This window comes from Doryrhamphus excisus, linkage group LG12, assembly GCF_037039965.1.
Source record: "Doryrhamphus excisus strain RoL-2023G ecotype Guam linkage group LG12, RoL_Dexc_Guam_v1.1, whole genome shotgun sequence".
In the NCBI taxonomy this organism is placed as follows: domain Eukaryota; kingdom Metazoa; phylum Chordata; class Actinopteri; order Syngnathiformes; family Syngnathidae; genus Doryrhamphus; species Doryrhamphus excisus.
In genome coordinates this window covers 6837483-6856938 of record NC_136368.1, presented here as the reverse complement: position 1 = coordinate 6856938, position 19456 = coordinate 6837483, and the positions used below count along the sequence as shown (strand labels likewise).

The window sequence follows — 19456 nt, the reverse complement described above, 5'->3', positions numbered from 1 at the left end:
ATACAAGAGTGCAGCAGTGACTGTACATAGTACAGATGTAATTGTGTGACTACGCCTCTACTTAGTTTGATTTAATAAAATATATGTATGTATAAGTGTGTTCAGTCTGCTTTAAAGGAGGTTGTGCTAACTTGAAAGCTGAGGCAAAATTTAAAACAAGTGAAAAAAGGGGAAAGTTCATCCCGGTTCAGCCCATGTTGCCGATTCAGTAATAATAGATTTTTGGCTCCCTCTGCTGGATAAAAGCAACTGCACTTTTTTTGTGAGCTTTTGAACGTAAACGTCATGGCAAAAAATTAACACAAGAGGACACCATTTGTTCAGAATAGGGAGTTGGAACAGTGGAAATATGCCACAAAGAAACAACCAGGTGAATTATTACGAATTAATATTTCTACATACTATAATGGAAATAGTACTATTATGAAAAATTATTCTGAAGCACATGGTTGGAACATTTAAAGTAAATTAAACAGGTTTATTATTTTATATTATATTTATTTTATTTTTATTATTTTTTTTATGTTTTTTTATGATGAACAAAACTTAGGATAAAGTTGAACATTTTACAAAATGAGGTTGTGAAAAAGTTATAATATTACAGGAATAGTCCAAATATTAAGAAAAATATTAAATACTAAGAGAAAATAGTAATTTTCCCATAAAGAAATGTTGAAATAGTAAAAGAAAAAATACATTATAGTTAAGTTGCAATAAATGAGAAAGTAACCAAAAAAGTTGATATTTTTAGAGAAAAATATGATGGGAAAGGCTAGAATATTACAAGAACTGTTTTAAAGTTGAAATATTATTGTTTGTTTGTTAATGTCTTAAATTGTTAAAGTTGCAATATTGTGAGAAACGGATATTTAATAAAATTGTGAAAAACAAAGCACAACATTGCAAAATTAGGTTGGGAAAAACATAAAAGTTAAATGATTATGGGAATAAAGTCAGAATATTAGAAATTGTTGAATATTTTGTAAAATTAAAAAAAACAAAAAAAAGAAAGCATGAGCCCAAAAAAATGTAATTTAAAGTTTAAGTTCATACTAATACAAATGGTAGCATAGCATGGTGAAGCTGTTGTCTTATTGCCTTGTAGTGGTGACAACAGACCGTACCTGCATGATTAGCATCAAACAAACACACTGACTCACACTGACTGTCTCCATCCTCCAGGACATTTCTGTCCCTAAAGACAACATGGAAAATGTGACTTTGTCCAATCTGGGAACTCAATGACAACTGAAAATAATTAAATATTAAAAAAATATTGTATCCCTGTGGTTGTCCTACTTACAGTATGTATGTTATGTTGGCTCAGGATCATCTAGAAGGAAAGCCTTCTCCTCTCCTCCCAGATCTCCTCGTAGTAGCGCATGAAGCCACGACCCCTGGGAGACATATTGAAGTGCAAAAAGTTAACTATTATTTTGATTGTAGCTGAGTAGGCACACAATAAATGATGAAAATCATACAAACAAATCAATCGTGACTCTGATTCCTCTTTCCTCATGTCTTGAGGGGTTAAACGAGGACTCCAGTGCATTAATGACACAGTTAGTCTACCTTTTATGACCAAGTGGCCTGCCTACCTTTCACACAGCTCACCATTCAGACCAATTTTTAACATTTTCCAACATGGGGCAGATTAATGATGTGTTTGACACACAAAGTCAACAACTAATCAACTATAGGTCTTTTTTGGCTTCAAGCCTTGGAAGAACATAAATACTTGATGAAATGGACCAATTAAGTCAATACGGTTAAGGCGGTGCTGCTCAAAAAGTGGGGCGCGCCCAGCCCCTCACCCCCAGGGGCTGTTGAGTTTGAGAAGATACAAACCATCTCTCTGTGACATTAACATAAATGCACATAAACAAATGTGCTAGCCCGATGCAAATATTACACTGGAAATTGCATATGCGTGCTAGTGGTTAGCATTAGCAATTTTACATGCTGATTTTGTGATTGGCTTGCGACCAGTCCAAGGTGTACCCCGCCTCTCACCCAAAGTCAGCTGGGATAGGCTTCAGCATACCCCTGTGACCCCAGTGAGGATGGATGGATGGATGATGATGCAGAATAAGCAGGCAAACATTTTCTCACTACACCTTTCAATGGCAATATCTACTTCCTGACTACACCAATACCCCCGAGGACAAACTAAAAATATACTTGCAGATGAGACTCATACAATATAAGCGATATTCATTATTATTATTAAAAACAATTTTTGCCCATGATGACGTTGTTCCTCTTTGCTTGTGATATTTCTGGCTGCAAATACAAAAAAAGCAGTATTATACGTAGAGTTGCATCTATAGCTATCATTAGAAAGGTTATACTTAGTGTACATATAAATATATTCCATTTGTTTTGGTCACAAAGATGAGAGCACGTCTGCTGTTAATAACATTCTTGTTTTTTTTCCATCAGGGCTCACTGGCCAACCATAAAAGCATCCACGCATGTGTGACTCAGTACCCATTCTTCACAGAGACTGTTTATAATAGGGGTCTCAAACTTGCGGCTCGCGGGCCAAGTGCAGCCCGTGGGATGCTGGTTTGAGGCCCCCGCCTTGAAATGAATGAATGAATGTTAATGGTATTATGTACCCAGAAATGACAGCTTAAAGCTGTGTGCCCACCGGAAGCGGCTTCCAGCGGTACTTCAGGCTCAGTTTGAGGACCTGCTAGCTGGGGTTAGCGCTAGGATTTTTCCAGGCAGGAAACCAACTACAGGCGCTTTATTTCAGTGCCTGTCCACCTGTCTCTGTTGAGTATAGCTGTGTTTGTTGTGTCCAAATCAATAAATAAGGCGCTGTCAATGCGCTGTCTGGTCCAACAACTGCTACAACATTGTATTAGCAGTGAAGCTACAGGCTTATGACGCTGGGTACAAGTAAATGCAGAAAATGATTAAGATAAAGCAGCTCATCAAACACGTGGTTAAAGTTAAGATGCTGCTCCCATATGGAACTGAGTGTGATGCTAACTTGCTAATTGGGTCAAATTATGAAGTTTCATTAATGTTTATGTTAAAGGTTAAATAACTGTTAATATTGTTCATTTGTATCTGAAAAAAAGAATTTCTCTACCCACCAACTATATGTGGTTTCCTATTTTTCTTATTTGCTGTTTCATTATCATTTTATTTATTTACTACTGATTGATTGATTTATTGTCTTTATTCTTGATTTGTTTATTTAGTTTTTCATCTTATTTTGTGGAGAAAATAAAAAATTAAGATATTTAAGAAGAGTGGAATGTTTTATCAGAGCTTTGTGGAAAACCGGAACCAAAGCAGTGAAAAAGTGTCAGGTATAGAAGAAGCAAAAGCATTGAAGACAGTTTTTTTCTGTTTTTAATAAATGCAGGTTTTTTTTGTTGGTTTTTTTTTTAAACCTGATGCGGCTCAGCCTCAACCAGACCCTAGCTCCAGTGGCCCCCAGGTAAATTGGGACATTATAGACAGATTCCAACGTGGAAATCCTTTAATCATATTCATTACGTGTGTGTATTTGTGGTTCATTTGTTCATAGAACACACACCGAACGATTAATAATTCAAAGTCTGTCTCCTTTCTTTGAAGGAATAACAAATGTGCGGCAAGCACTGATGAAGTGGTGAAGTGCTCTGCGTATTTCTGAGTGTTTTGTGTCTTTTTTCCCCCAATTACAGCTACAAAATAAGACTTGTCATCTGGTCAATGTGCCTTAATTACCTGTTCCCACGCCATGTTCCCATCGGTACGAGCTGCACTCATCACTTGTGGTGTCTTGTATCGCTCCCACAGGACTCATGCACACTAGCTCACACGCAGCCCACAGTCATATGATCTACTGTGTGTGTGTATGTGTGTGTGTGAGTGTAGTGTCATCTGCATGACAGTCTGCAGACACAAAAGCTTTTTGTCCGCCTAAGTGAAACCCAAGTTTGTAAACGTTACACGCAACATGGGCGTCGCCTCAAATGGCCCCAGCAGAGCAAAAACATGTTGGAGAGCAAGATTTACATTAGTATGTACAGTTCAATACCATGTTGCAGGAGGTCTAGGACTCCTGTGTGCACATTGATATATTTATATGGCGTCCATAGAGCGTAAGTACCCACCAATGTGACCACATGACTTTTCATTCCCAAAATCCTCCCATAAAATAAACATTTACTCTCAATGGTGTGGGGTGCACCCTGGACTGGTGGCCAGCCAATCACAGGACACATATAGACAAACAACCATTCACACTCACATTCATACCTATGGACAATTTGGAGTCGCCAATTAACCTAGCATGTTTTTGGAATGTGGAAGGAAACCGGAGTACCAGGAGAAAACCCACGCAAAAACAAAGTGGGATGTCACCCTCTGCACACATTGCTACTAAATCTTCAACAAACTGTAATGCTTGTCATGTGCTTGTCATTAAGGAAGATGTAGTAACCCATGCAATTCCAACTGCATAAGTCAATATTTTTATGACTCTTATTTACAGATAGATAAAACATAAAACAGCAAGCATAAAACATTACAACTGGGGAGATGCTCATGCAGCCTGAGTCAACACTAGTAACGCTAAACTAAGCTAACCCTGCTAGCTTCAATTCACGCGCCGAGGTTCCACCACCCTTCGCCGTTGTTTATTGCCATTCAATCTGTTTAGTTTGGGAGGAGGCGGTTGAGTGCTTATCGTGAGAGCGGTCCGCCAACTAAATACTTCCCCCACACAAATGTCCGTTCCCACGGTGACAGAATTTCATTCATTTTATGTGGCAAAGTCCGCTGCGGAGCGCAACAAGATGGTATACCGGGATATAAAAAATATGGCCGAACCCTAGTGACCAACCACTGCGGAGTGGGCGTGCCTGGAGGAGGGCTGTGGGTGGAATACATTAAAACAGACCTTTTCGCAGATCCAAAATCCAAAGAAATACAGCCGAATAGGTGCAGATTCTGGAAGAACTAGACAGCTTTCTGTGCTGGTTATCATGTGTAGCTGCTCTATAAGAGTCCACAACTCAATACAAAGGGTCGAAAAATGAGCAAAAGAGGTCCCTTTTAAAGAAAACGTTAAAACTGCAGTCAAAGCAAAATTGCTGGAGCTCGGTTTAAACAAACTTTGACGCAGCATGCAAAGATTTACAAGTTCCATTCTTGATTTTCCATTGACAGTGTCACTTGAAGAATTAAAACAGTTGTATGATACTTCTTTGAAAGACTGTTTTGAACGTAACACAGCAAGTACATACTTTGTACAGACTCAGAAGACGGATCCTGTTGCGTGACGACTGTGTTAGAAACAAAACATTTCCAAATTGCGGTGCCTGCTGTAGTTTGTCCTTTGGTTTTCAAACTAGCTCATGACCAGAGTGCACATTTCAGTGTAAAAAAAACAAAAAAAACGTCATCAGTCCTCAGGCTACTATGCACACAGTCAGAGGGTGTTGGAACAGTTTCACCAAATTCTCAAGTCTCTCTGTGAAGAATGGGAAGAGGGACTGGGAAGAAGATGATGGCGCAAGAGAGGCTGTCTATGAGAGCACAGGTTTTAGCTCAAATCATCTGATTTTTAGCCACAAGATGTGTGGTCCCTTGTCTTTATTGAAGGACCATTGGGCTGTTAGTGAGCCACCTAAAAACTGATTGATTTTGTCATTGGTTTTAGACATCATTGCTTGTTGCTGGTCAGATCAAGAAGGAGAAATTACGCAAGTCTCGAGAAAAAAAAAAAGTCCTACTATATGACCATCCTCCAGATCAACATTTAATGTGGGTTTAGTCCAGGAGATCAGGTTTGGCGGTCATGTCTGTGGTTGGCTTCCAGCTTCCAGCAAAGTGTACTGGTCGTTTTACTGTGACTGTCAAAGTTTCAGAATAATTTTGTGAACAAATTTTAATCATGTGATTGGAAAATGATCAAATATGGGTCCCGAAGCACTGGTTCCTGACCTTCTGAGTGTGGCTTTTAATGAGGAAAGCAGCCACGACATAGTCCATCATATTATGTAAACGCTAAGAAATTTCTTGATGTAGCAATAGCTGCAGTCTCCGAACAGCATGTGTAAATGTGGGGATGTGGATAAAAAACAAAACAACAATGTCACGAAACACACACTCCTCCTGTCTCTGACCTGCGGTTTACCTCAAACAAGGAACACACAAATCCACACTACACAAACACACACATTTCTGACAGTCTTCCATTTCACCAGCTGACAAAACAAAAGGAAACAAGCTCTCACTCTTCCCCTGAAAATGGTAGTAGACTGAGTTGTTCAAACCTACAGTATCCACTCTTAAGACGATAAAACTCAAAGGTCAGCAACTCTAAACACAACTACACCACCTGCAACAACATGTCAAACTTTTGTTAGGTGTGCTGATGACTCAAAATTCATACAGTGATCTTACTTCTGTCGCCAACCCGTGTATGTTCAACAACTCAAGTCCTGGCCCACTGTGTTATTATTAAATTAATAAAAAGTACTCGCTTAAAGGAAAACTATTTGGGGAATTTTTCCCATCATTCACAATCCTTATGTAAAACATGAACACTTATTTCTTTCCCTTTTCTGTGCATTATAACATATAAGAGATATTATAACATATATTATAATATAAGAGAAAATTTGTTATGAGCTAGCTTACAATGCACGTCATTGTGACGTACTTATTTGGACCACAAAGCCCTCTAAAAAAAACCTCTACATGCGGCATATACAGTACATGCTGTGATCATGCATTAACATGTTCATTGACGATAACATGTAATAGTGACATTATCTGGCTGTATTTTCATTATTTAAAACATTACGGAAATGTCTTTCCTAGTTGCACTTATTTAGCCCAGGAACTTTGCTTTGTAGAGAACTTCCTCTCTGCCAGGCGTGGACCAAAGACTTTCAGGTTTAACCCCCCTAAAAGCAGCATCTTTCCGGGAAAGCCCGTGAGTTCGGGCATGCGTGGTGGTACTTCCGTCAACAACAGCATCATAGAAACAGCGACGGCACTTCCAATGCCCGCTCTCTTTGGGATGGCTGTGTCTTCCAGCACAAGATGTGTGTTCCAGTCCTCAGGTAAAATATGCTGACGGAAAACGAGCACCTTGTCGAGTCTTTGTAGCGACATTGAGTGCTAGGTATCCTCTCTTCTGTTTGTTCCATCTGTGATTGATGCTGAGACAAGCGGCTAGCAAGCAGAACAAACCAGATAAATATAGCTTTTAGCTTTGTTAGCTGTGACCATAACAATATCGCTGTAGCTTAGTGTTTCTTCTGGGAGGCTTCAAAACAAACCATGGCAGTAATATCATACTGTAGATTGGACACTCAATTTTTATATATACTGTATATTAATTAGGAGAAAAATATGCACATGCACAAAAGCTTTGTAGAAAAAAAAACAAAAAACAGCAAAAATGAAAAATTGGAAACGTTGTTACTAATAACTAATATGCGTTTAAATGTTTTTCGTCCAGTGCTGAGATTTTGCACTTTGTTTAGCGGTCCTTCAACGCACCATATGTGTGCTGAAACATAAAATGTAGTTGTGGTACTGAGTTCCTATAAAGTTACGCTTAATAAGGATATGAGACTTAAAACTGGGTGTTTTTTCACCATTCCCAGTGAAGATGTATACTGCATGTGTACCTACACAGGTATACTACAAGTACAAGAGAATGAGTAAGAGTGTTTTATCATCATCATAATGTTGTGTACATGAATGACGAGACATCCAAAAGCTAATCATATGACATCACTTTGCTCCTTTGGTGGTCCGCTTCTTGCCTGGAGTAGCAAACAAACTGGCTTTTGTTGGCGGGAAGCCTGATCTTAGCTGGGAATTCTGCCAGTTTTAGGGTGGAAACAAAACTATCCACACACGGCCCCTTCGTGATGTTTGCATCCTGTGTTTATGTTGTCACACCGGCTTTCCTTGCTCGGGTTTTACACACACAAGGGCTTTTTAACGCACCTGACATATGTTCAGGTGAGCGGAGATGCTTTAATTTGAGAGCATATTAGTATTTTTTATAGGAATCTGACACTTCTTCTGAACTGCTGCTTTCATAGTGTGCTAAATGTTGCTTTGACCCATTTTCCTGTTGTAGGCTGGCATCATCTGTGAGCACACACACACACAGCTGTAGGAACCTGTCAGCATTTTTCTGTCTGTCTGAAAAACAAAATTGTGCCCTTTAAACAATTTTGGGCTTGTGTTAACAGGAAGAGGTTCATTTCCAGCGTGTTTATACAAAGCTATTTCTTGAGCAAAATATGTTTCTGAACCCTTGATGAGGATTCAATTAGCGTACATCGCCTGGCCTGCCTGTACGTATAAAAACATGGGTGGTGCTGAATGAAAGATTTCATTTGCTTTAATTTGTACTGACCAACTACCCAAAATAATACATACACAATTACAATAAATGTAGTAAAGGACAGAGGATTTCATTATGAGCTTAGTCACGTTAGGTAATACATTCATTAAATAATGAAGGAGAAAATATTTCAGAAAAATAGGTTACATGTCACACTGAGTTCATACACGGCAGGTCAGAGGTCTCCAACCAGTAGATAATGAGCTGCCAGTAACTCCTAAACACTTTTCTCCAAGGACTTTATTAATTTATTATCAACTCCTATACCCACTATATTAGAAAGTGGGGTTGGTTCATAGTTAGGAAGCACTTTGACCGGTTGACCAACCACAGCAGAGTGGGCGTGCTCGGGGACAGGCTGTGGGTGGAATAAATTAAAACAGACCGTTTTGGCGGGAAGCACAAACGCAAGGAAATACAGCTGGAATAGGTGCAGATTCTGGAAAATCTCAAGTTTTCTGTGCTGGTTATTGTTTGTAGCTGCTCTATAGGAGTCCACAACTCAATAGAAAGAGTAGAAAAATTTGCATAATAGGTGCCCTTTAAATACAGTCACTTCACTTCTACTTCAGTTGTTTTGTACGATTGAGAACATTTACGCCAAACTTTTTTGTACTCTGTCAATATTACACATTAAAAAAACTGCTCTGTATGTCCTGTACTCTATTGAGCGGCCAAACAAAGCACCCTACGCTTTCCTGACTTAGTAGCCGTGCATTTGACTGCTAAATAACCTGCCATGGGCGTTTATAATTATTGCACATTGTCTTCTGCATTAAAAATAACATTGATGTAATCCACAAATTACATCACGATAGCTTTACCGCAGGGGTGTCTATCAAAGACAGTGGGGGTCCACTTTGATATTTTTCAATATTTTTTTATTTTGTAAAAAGGCTTTAAAAAACAAATATTCAAAAGGTAAAGTTTTCAGTTATTAACAATTATTAGGTTTTTTTTCTCAATAATATTTCTAATTTATATGGGACACCTGTACTTCAGTGTATTAACACTCAGCATTCAAAAAGTCAAGTAAACTTGGCTTTTTTAATCAATGAATCCAACACTCAGACAACTGGTGCCAAATATTTGCTTTGTTGTGTGCATGTGCCAATACACGTGTGAGGTGCACCTTTACATCCCACATGCCCTTACGCATGAGAGTTAAGAGTGCATTTGTGCACGCCCTGCACCTCGTTCATGTGTTCTCTGGGGTGTTCATGCTCATAGACATCCTTTTGTCTGAGGCTGCTTTGTTCCCCTGACGGTTGTTGAGTAAAACGGCCGTGATTAGCTGCTGGTTTTGTGTCTCAACGCAGCCAGACAATATAGCTATGGTGACAGCTATGGTAAGCCACACAAGTGCTAAACAATGAAGTGCTGGGACCTCTAATCAGCGGGACAAAAGGGTGCATAACCATCAGTAAAACTCAAAACTTGCTCTTCAGAAAGCCACAGGTTATGTCACTCTACTACTCTCTACTTTCTTTCAGTGTCAGTGACTTCAAGCATGACATTGTTCATTATTAAGATCGCTATCACATTCTTCAATACATCACTTTTGGCTGTATAATGTGAAAGTGACTCATATCTTCCCACAGGTACAGTACATTCTATTTGCTGAACAACTCTGGGAGCGTAGGTGACCTTGTGTGTGTAATATTCCACATGACAACACAGCCTGAATCCAAATATGACTTCTGTCAAGGTCGCTTCCATGAGACATTTATTAACTGCGAGTCTGGAAACACACACAAACACATTGCTGAGGAGGGTGGCGTTGAGCATGGAAAGCTCCATTTCACCTTTTTCTCTCACGCTTAGCAAGTTTATTATAGTCACCAGTGGCAGGGGCGCCCCAGGCAGTGGGTGTCACCAGTCTCCACATTTCCTGATGCATATGTCTTGCGTCTTGTTGTTGGATATACAGTGAAGAAAATAAGTATTTGAACACCCTGCTATTTTGCTATTTCTCCCACTTAGAAATCATGGAGGGGTCTGAAATTTTCATCGTAGGTGCATGTCCACTGTGAGAGAGATAAACTAAAAAGAAAAATCCAGAAATCACAATGCATGATTTTTTAACAATTTATTTGTGTGATACAGCTGCAAATAAGTATTTGAACACCTGTGTATCATCTAGAATTCTGACCCTGAAAGACCTGTTAGTCTGCCCATTAGAAGTCCACCTGCACTCCATGTATCATCCTGAATCAGATGCACCTGTTTGAGGTCGTTAGCTGCATAAAGACACCTGTCCACCCCATACAATCAGTAAGACTTTAACTTGTAACATGGCGAAGACCAAAGAGCTGTCCAAAGACACCAGAGACAAAATTGTACACCTCCACAAGGCTGGAAAGGGCTACGGAGCAATTACCAAGCAGCTTGGTGAAAAAAGGTCCACTGTTGGAGCTATCATTAGAAAATGGAAGAAGCTAAACATGACGGTCAATCTCAATCGGAGTGGAGCCCCATGCAAGATATCACCTCGTGGGGTCTCAATGATTCTAAGAAAGGTGAGGAATCAGCCCAGAACTACACGACAGGACTTGGTCAATGACCTGAAAAGAGCTGGGACCACCGTTTCCAAGGTTACTGTAGGTAATACACTAAGACGTCATGATGTGAAATCATGCATGGCACGAAAGGTTCCCCTGCTTAAACCAGCACATGTCAAGGCCCGTCTTAAGTTTGCATATGACCATTTGGATGATACAGAGGAGTCATGGGAGAAAGTTTTATGGTCAGATGAGACCAAAATAGAACTTTTTGGTCATAATTCCAATAAGCGTGTTTGGAGGAAGAAGAATGAAGAGTACAATCCGAAGAACACCATCCCTACTGTGAAGCATGGGGGTGGTAGCATCATGCTTTGGGGGTGTTTTTCTGCACATGGGACAGGACGAGTGCACTGCATTAAAGAGAGGATGACTGGGGCCGTGTATTGTGAGATTTTGGGGAACAACCTCCTTCCCTCTGTCAGAGCATTGAAGATGGGTCGTGGCTGGGTCTTCCAACACGACAACGACCCGAAGCACACAGCCAGGAAAACCAAGGAGTGGCTCCGTAAGAAGCATATCAAGGTTCTAGCATGGCCCAGCCAGTCTCCAGACCTGAACCCAATCGAAAATCTTTGGAGGGAGCTCAAACTCCGTGTTTCTCAGCGACAGCCCAGAAACCTGACTGATCTAGAGAAGATCTGTGTGGAGGAGTGGGCCAAGATCCCTCCTGCAGTGTGTGCAAACCTGGTGAAAAACTACAGGAAACGTTTGACCTCTGTAATAGCAAACAAAGGCTACTGTACCAAATATTAACATTCATTTTCTCAGGTGTTCAAATACTTATTAGCAGCTGTATCACACAAATAAATTGTTAAAAAATCATGCATTGTGATTTCTGGATTTTTCTTTTTAGTTTATCTCTCTCACACTGGACATGCACCTACGATGAAAATTTCAGACCCCTCCATGATTTCTAAGTGGGAGAAATAGCAAAATAGCAGGGTGTTCAAATACTTATTTTCTTCACTGTACTATGCTACTGCTGTAATGTTGCCCATGCAACAGTCTGCATATACCGCAGCATGCAATTCACTATTTGATGCAAGAGAATATAACAAATCTGCTAAAGACCATCTTTAATTTAACATTTAGAAAATACTTTTAAAGTGGCATGTGATTGAACACAATTTTACTCACCTTCTTTGTTGGGACAGGAAGTGGTAAAGTTATGGGGAGACAGGGCAGCGGCTGACTCATTTGTTGTTAAATCTGGTAAATGCAATAAAAAAAACTGATTTAATAATACAGTACAGGCTAAATATTTACCTATGCTGATTAAATGTTGGTTAACAAGAGTGAGATATGGGCTAACACGACATGCTAACACTGCTAGCTTATTTCATTGTGGGCATTAAGCAAACAGGTTTATTTCCACGACAAACAGACTCGGCTACAAAAAAAAGGGTCACATATAGACATCATTTTTGTTTGCATTTCTTCTCTCATCTTGCTAGCTTCCCTTTTCACTCATAGACTTTATTTTATTAGGCAACACGCTGCAGCTAGGAAGTGAAGGTAGTACTGGACCAAACCATTTCACGTAGCTACGGGAGGGAGTGCTGAGTCAATATGGAATGCGGATATTTAACTACTAATATTTAACTACCAAATAGAACACATTTTTTAAATAGTTTTCTGACAATATAGAAAACAAAAACACAACCAGATTTTCACAATCCCAATTATGTACCTGTTTGCCTTAGGGGTGCTATAAAAGGGGGGAAAATAAGACATTTCCAAGGGCCCATTACTCACACATACAACCCACCCAAGCTTTTCATTTCATTTTTATTTTTTGTTAGATTTTTATTTAGTTAGTTAGTTACAACTTTTGATTTCAAATACTCAAATAAGGCAAACCATTCAGGCTATCTCAGGTGTGTCCAAAGTGCAGAACGGCCCTATCTGCCTTCAGCGCTGTCTGCGTCAATCAGCGCAAGCCGCGAGGTTTGTTTGTTTATCGCCACCAAGTTCCCCACTTGAGAGAGACACGATGAAGAGGAGTTATCCTTCTTGAAATATACATATAACTTAGCATATCTACACATGATCTACAGTTTGCTTTACAAAATATCACAGTGGCCCGTTCATGCTTTCATTTTTCACTGCGTGGCTCATGCTGGAAACAGTTTTAACACTCCAGGTCGAACTAGCCCGAACTGCCCTTTTATGTAGTACTTCCTCCACTCGTCAGGGGGCAACAGCGAGGCATAGCATGCCTGAGTCACATTTGATAGAAAAAGACCTTTTAGAAAAACATTTCAGAGCATTGAGCTGTGCTCATGATAGATGTCGCCTGTATATGTTATTAACTATACTGGACAAAGTTTCAAGTCAATAATTCTCCAGTTCATAAGCATCTGAGCTCACCAAAGGAACACTGCTATTGAGTCATCGTTTCCTTCACTTTCATAATGAATGACTGACCTCAAGTTAGTTACTCCTCTTCAAGGTTGAATTGATGCTTTCAGTGGTAAAAAAAAATTATTTGAATTTATTAAAATTGCAGCTAAATTTTTTTTCAAAAATATATTAATTAATACATCACAAAATTGGGTATGCTGGAGCCTCTGCCAGCTGACTTCAGGCAAGAAGTGGAGTACACCCTGGACTGATGGCCCATAAAAAAATTAACTAAAATGTAGCATTTTCAATCATAAAAATGGCTAAAATACAGATATAAGGCATTCAGAGCACACATTCAAAGACATTGTGATGATATGTAGTATCCTGCACTGGTCACCGGGTGTCAGTGATTTTACAGTCACGTTCGGAGACAAACAAGCACCAGACCTGGAACAACAGGCTTTTGTTTTATTATCTCATAAACCCAAAGCAACCTAAAATTAAACCCTGAACCACTAGTCCCATTTCCTGTCATCCCCCAACTTAGCTCCCCAAGCACCAAAAAACACTTACAGCAACACACGCAAGCACAAGTTTTATTTATATCTTATTTTGTCCTATTATGACTATTATATTGGGTAATATGAGTGTAAAGGTGACTATAGGGGTGTTGTTTAATGTCTAGAGGCCTCTAATAATAGACTGAAACAGAAACAGAAATACTCAATTTCTTAACAAAATAACTTTTTGTACAACAGTCAGGTCTAGCAATAAACAGGGATTACAGTGCACCATTTTTTTTCAACCATTTTAACATGTCCCATATTGATGTTTAAGAAGTGTGTTGCCCAAGACCAAGACCAATAATATTACACATTTGCATCTTTGGCATTTTGCATGCGGGGTTTCAGACGGCTCTGATGTTTGACACCCTTGTTTGCTGACACAATGTCTGTATATAAACCTGCTGGGCTTGAACATGCATGTAAAATCACAGATGAAGCTTTGTGTGGATGTGCAGTAGTTAGCGCCACATCAAGGCTGAGTGGGAGTCGGCCAGTGAACGAGTGCGGCCAACATATGAAAAGAAGCACGTTTGTTTGGGACCGTAATGACTTTCAACCCATGGAACCCGCCTATATGGTTTCATACAGAGCTTACGTTGTTCATGTCACACATGAAATATTCCGTCCTGCTCTCTCCCAGACTCGTCTCTCTTTACCTGGATTCATCGCTCACATTGCAGGTTTATTTTGCTGGCTTTTAACTGCTGTTTACCCACCTCTTCAGGTGCATGGTTCTGCTCTTTTGGAGAGGATTGGAGAGGCTATACGGTGCGTAAACAAGTCAAAATGTAGGTCAAGGTAAATACTGAACACAGGTTGGGTTCAACTATGAAGACAATTTAGAGTGACAATCTTTCACAAGCACTGGGAAGGCTGGTATTTGTCTTGTAAAGAGCTGCAGCTGCTGCCTGAAACGTGCACGCTAGCATGAATGCCTGCATGCCTGCACGCCGCCACTGTTGATGTTTTACATAATTTTTGCCTGCAAGAGTTGTAAACAGCTTCTGCATTGTTTAGTGGAGACATATATGTCCCACATGAGCGTTCCTATGTGCACAAACACGATTTGAACTTCAGACTACACACCTCGTCTACATATTTCACAGTAAAGGAAACCACTGTTTTTGCTCACATTCCACCCATAACTGTCTTTGCTGAACAGAAATTATTTTTTATTGACATGCCTTAGTTTCCACAGTCTTAAACTAAGAAATGTTTGGAAAATAAAGAGAAGTTTTGATTTTTTTTTTCCGGGACCACCAGTGTATTATGAAAAAATGCTAATAACTGACTAAAATGACTATTTTTGACATACGGCACACTCCTTCCCCTCTGACCCCCCTTGCTAGCTTAACATTGACGTTCTCATCTGACTAGTGTTGTGTGGATCCAGACTGAAATATTAATATTTCCGGCATTTCTCACATAAATTTTTAATCCAACTAAGAATTAACATCCACGCATCCATTCATTTTCTATACAGCTTATGCTCATTAGGGTCCCAGGTGGGCTTCGTACACACACACACACACACACACTCAGACAGTGGAGACCTTGGAGAGAGGGATGAGAGAGGCCTTCATTGAAGGTAACTTTCAAAACACAAGAATATTTGGTAGACAGCCAGTACAAGGACCATAAAAACTATTTAGGATTTACGGGGAGTTGTCTTGTATGCTGAAAGGCGAGGTGACACTACTTGTGTATTCCGATTTCTAAGTGTGGGTTATTTCAGCTCGTTGTTTCTTCTCTGGACTGGACAAATGCAAACTGAATGCAGAATATCTTTTTGTTTAGAAAGAATTCTTTTTTTCACTTCCTGAGGAAGTTAATTGCCATTAAGTGCTATGATGAACTTCCAGTGACCAGTATGAGACCATGGGAGAGTGATAACACCAAATTTGACACTAATGAGTCATATGACACCTGAGAGAAATATGGCTAATTGGGCCAAATAAGTACAGTTTTTGGTTGTGAGAAAGCATAATGTAACTGAGATTAATTGAGATCTATCAGTCTGGAAAAGCCTATAAAGCCATTTCTAAAGCTTTGGGACTCCAGCAAACCACAGTAAGAGCCATTATCTACAAATGGCGAAAACATGGAACAGTGGGGAAGGTTCCCAGGAGTGGCAGTCCAACCAAAATTACCCCAAGAGCGCAGCGACCACTCATCCAAGAAGTCACAAAAGACCCCACAACAACATCCAAAGAAGTGCAGACCTCACTTGCCTCAGTTAAAGTCAGTGTTCACCATAAGAAACACAAAAACGTTCTGCATGGCAGAGTTCCAAGACGAAAACCATTTCTGAACAAAAAGAACAATAAGGCTCGCCTCAATTTTGCCAGAAAACATCTTGATGATCCCCAAGACCTTTGTCTGACGAGACAAAAGTTGAACTTTTTGGAATGGGGTATCCCAGCCTTAAAAGTAATGCCACAATTTCAGAAAAAGAACATCATACCAACAGTAAAATATGGTGGTGGTAGTGTGATGGTCTGGGGCTGTTTTGCTGCTACAGGACCTGGAAGCTTTGCTGTGATAAATGGAACCATGAATTCTGCAGTCGACCAAAAAATCCCGAAAGGAAGGGACAATTTTGTGAAGATGAGTGGGCCAAAATTCCACCACAGCGCTGTAAGAAAGTCAATGCAAGTTATCGCAAACACTTGATTCCACTTGCTTCTAAGGCTGGCGCAACCAGTTCTTAGGGTTTTCACACAGGGCCATGTTTTTTTGGATTTTCCCCCCTCTCTTATCGAATCATTTCATTTAAAAATTGCAAAAAAAAAATCAGGAAGTGGTCAAACACTTTTTCACACCATTTGCGGGGAAGTTGGTTCTGTCACAGGCCTGTATACTTTTACACCATACAAACTCACTAATATAATCCATAAAAAGATGGTTTTATTGTGTGTGTCTTTCCCCTGGACATAACGGCTTTCATTTCATACAGTATGCCATACAAATGTGTACCATCCATTGTGAGATGGCTCTGGCCGCCTCTCCATTGTGTGACCAATGTAAGTAACATTGATGCGGTTGCTAGGCAACAACAGCCACCCTCTCTGAGAGCATCTTGTTGAGCCGAGGGCGTTAGTCTGCTGTAACTGCTGGAAAAACACGTGTGTAAGGACAATGTACAGACAAACACCTTTAACTCTTTCTTTTTTTAAAGGAAGGACATTTTTGCTGATTAAAAGGCAATTTCAGTTTTCATTCATTCATTTTCTACCGCTTATCTTCACGAGGGTCGCGGGGGGTGCTAGACACTATCCCAGCTGACTTCGGGCGAGAGGGGGGCTACACCCTGGACTGGTGGCCAGCCAATCACAGGGCACATATGAAGAGCTTGCAACCAAAAGGCACTAAATCCAATTTTCACTAAGTTGCATGTTTTTCATGAGTTTAATAGACCTCTGTCATGTGTATCCAAATCACATATTTTGGTCTTGAAATCATTTTAATGAAAAAAAGTGATATGAAATTTATGCTTTCAACCAAAAGGCGCTATTTCCATTTCAGATTTCAACCAAAAGGAGCTAAGTCCCTTTCTTTATTCTTTATTCTGATTGGCCCAAGTTTCCCATCTATTGATAATCTGACCAATCAGAGAGAAGAATACAATTGGCACTGCACATACAGAAAGCCAGTATCAGTGCGCATCTTGTTGTGTTTGTGTACATTAAGTACACGTATGATAGTTACAGTATGTTGTGCAATTCAGGAGAACACAAATTGTGTTTTTACAGTATTCTGTAACATGGAAGTGTTTTCAATTACTTACTTTTTCAAAGTACTCCCCCTTTTTACTTTGCTTATTGTAGCTCTACTTAAAACCTCATTAAGATCCAAATGCGCAAAAGGTAACCCTTAGCAAAAAGTAGTATACGTGAAGTTCATTTTATTAAGTATACTTGAGTATAAGTAGAAAAATATATGATGATGTACTTGTAGTATACAAAAAAATATACTAATTTTATACTTCTTCAGACTAAATTGGAACATTTTAAGTTCATAAAAAGTATACTTTAAGTATACTACAGACCATGTAGTTTTAGTGTACTACAAAGTATACTTAAGTATACTACAGACCATGTACTTTTAGTGTACTAGAAAGTATACTAATTTAATACTTCAGACTAAATTGGAACATTTTAAGTTTATAAAAGTATACTTTAAGTATACTCTTACATATTTAAAACTACCACAAGTACACTTATCTATATGCTGTCATTGTACTAGTTATACACCTTGAGTCCATATTATGACTTTATTATAATATACTTTAACTACACTTTTATAAACTTTGGTTAGTTTACTAACTTAAGTCTTGTACTTTAACTTTCCTTGCCATGTTGCTTGTCGCTTACTGTTTATGTGTTTTAATCTACTCCTTAAAGTATTCAAGTTTACTCCTACTGTATGTGCTCAAGAGTGTGATACATTTACAAAATCAGAGGACAGAATTTAGAAAACAAGTTTCATATATTTTTAAATATTAGAAAACAAAAACCTATGAAATAAAATACTTAGTGGAGGAAATGAGAAGGAAAAAGTGCACATTAGGATGTAATACTGTAAACATAACGGTCTCTCCAAGATCAAGTCCTTCAGTGTAAAACATGATAGAGTAAAACTTGTGTAAAACCTTGTGAAAATGTAACCATAATAGTATCTTCAACTGACACCTAAAATCCTAAAGGGTAAAAGAAAATCGCATATTTGGAATCAAAAATCAAAAACCTGTTTGAAACAAAATCTGACTTTATCTCAAAGGCCTCTAACATGTAATGTCCCTCTGATGCACACACGTAATATTTTTTTTAAATGCCACTTCCAATGAAGTGGTGTCATACCAAGGTATCCATCCAGGTACCTACCTTTTTTTTGGTAGAACTCCATGATCCTCTTCTTTCACATCCTGCCACTTGCTGTTGGGCTTCCGCTTCCTCTGGGTTCCTTCTTGCCAGTGGTGGTCACCCTTTATGAACTCTTGTCTCTTCTTACAGAGATTACTGTAGTTGTCTGTGTAAGAAACAATATGAAATTAATGGCTTGTGAGAGCTCTTTTACATATTGAAACAACTATTAAAATATGGAAACACCTGTAGAAAACATGTAGTTTTAAGAATGCAAAAATAAAATTTATCTACATTTACAGTATATGCTGAATTACTTAAGTATATTTATTGTCAAATTCACTACATATTTCATTTTGTATCTTGCCATCTCCTTTTGAAATAAGCAGAGATTAAAACATATATGAAGCACTGCTTTGTGTTAGCTTAGCTTTTTCATATAGGGTATAGATGTAAATGTCCAGGCCCCACTTTGAGAACAATGTGATCAAGCTAACTGAAAGGCAACACAATTGACAACTTACACATTGTTGCTGGTCGTCAGTACTCAGTACTTCCACAGCACTGTCCTTGAAATAATACAAATACAATAATACATGCATGACAAATGCCATTGTGGCATCTTAATGCTGAAAAATATTTGTTAGCTAGGCTATGTCTCCTCCTTCCGTGTTGAGAAGTAGTCAACTGTACCTTTGGGGGGCGGGGTTGAGAAATGGCGCGATGAGCTCTAAT

The 19456-nt window shown here is 39.1% G+C and overlaps 1 long non-coding RNA gene across 1 annotated transcript; it reads right to left on the bottom strand.

The window, feature by feature from the left end:
• Positions 1-1095: 1095 nt before the first annotated feature.
• LOC144901579 (uncharacterized) lies at positions 1096-19406 on the bottom strand. The gene is made up of 4 exons (XR_013629636.1): positions 19246-19406; positions 18746-18887; positions 12085-12158; positions 1096-1397 (listed from the first exon to the last, which is right to left on the bottom strand). It is a non-coding gene; the product is annotated as an uncharacterized LOC144901579 (long non-coding RNA).
• Positions 19407-19456: the final 50 nt, after the last annotated feature.